General features: G+C 64.0%; 1 protein-coding gene and 1 long non-coding RNA gene across 2 annotated transcripts in view; one reads left to right on the top strand and one right to left on the bottom strand.

Annotated features, from left to right (window-relative positions):
* The window catches only part of CUNH16orf72 (chromosome unknown C16orf72 homolog), a 28,793-nt gene that overhangs the window by 16,505 nt on the left and 11,416 nt on the right, over window positions 1–872 (top strand). The gene's annotated exons all lie outside the window — the stretch shown is intronic.
* LOC109290747 overlaps window positions 1–872 on the bottom strand; it is a 14,010-nt gene that overhangs the window by 4,868 nt on the left and 8,270 nt on the right. Inside the window, exon 2 of the long non-coding RNA XR_002095671.1 lies at window positions 674–676. This is a non-coding gene — a long non-coding RNA (uncharacterized LOC109290747). The remainder of the gene's footprint in view (window positions 1–673; window positions 677–872) is intronic.

The raw sequence follows: 872 nt of genomic DNA, 5'->3' as shown, positions 1-872 counted from the left end.
GCAGGCTGGGGACCCCCCAGCGTGTGTGTGTGTGGGGGGGCAGATCAAAGCCCCCATGGTGAGGGAGGGGCTGGGACTGAGGCAAGCGCTGCCTAGCCAGGGTGGGGTGGGCACGACACACAGTTGCGGCTTGTCTGGGGGGGGTGCGGGGCGGGGAGCTCCTGCCACTGCACACCGTGTGGCCAGGAGCCGGTAGTTCAGTGGCTCATCTGGTGGGTTCTGCTGCTGCTCCCACCACTTGTCTGGGAGGGCAGGGGTGGGGTGCGTGCCCCTGGATCTGCGTGGGGTGGGGTGGGCTGGGGCCAAGGGTGTGCCAAGCTCTTCCTGGCACGGTGGGGCTGTGCTGGGAAGGGGCTACAGGGGGGCTGCAGCCACAAATTCTGTGTAGCCCATTCCCATTGTAGCCCTGCCCTGCCAGGAAGAGCTTTGCGCAGCCCTGGCCCCAGCCTGCCCTGCGCAGATCTGGGGGCATACTCCGCCCCCCTGCCCTCCCGTATGAGTGGTGGGAGCAGCAGCAGGAGCTGCCAGATGAGCAGGGAAGCACCAGATGATCCACTGGGCCAGCGGCTCCCAGCCAAGCGGCGCGCAGCTGTGTGAGCTATCCTCTGGATGAGCTGCAGCTCCATGCCGCGCCCGCCCAGCCTCGGCTGGACAGCGCTTGCCCCAGCCCCACACCCTCCCTCACTGCTGGGGCCTTGATCTACCCCTTCTCTCCCCGCTTCCCCTCCATCGCACTAGACTCTCCATGCTGGGGGGCTGTGCTCCTCACTGCCTGTGTACCGCGGCTGCACGTGTGCCTGGGTCATTTTTTTGGTGAAATTATCAGCTTTGTATGGCTGATTTTTTTTTTTTTTTTTCCCAATATTTTCTTT

The sequence above is a fragment of the Gavialis gangeticus genome, unplaced genomic scaffold, assembly GCF_001723915.1.
Source record: "Gavialis gangeticus isolate Ggan-Ray unplaced genomic scaffold, GavGan_comp1, whole genome shotgun sequence".
In the NCBI taxonomy this organism is placed as follows: Eukaryota; Metazoa; Chordata; order Crocodylia; family Gavialidae; genus Gavialis; species Gavialis gangeticus.
This window is presented reverse-complemented; position numbering and strand designations above follow the sequence as displayed.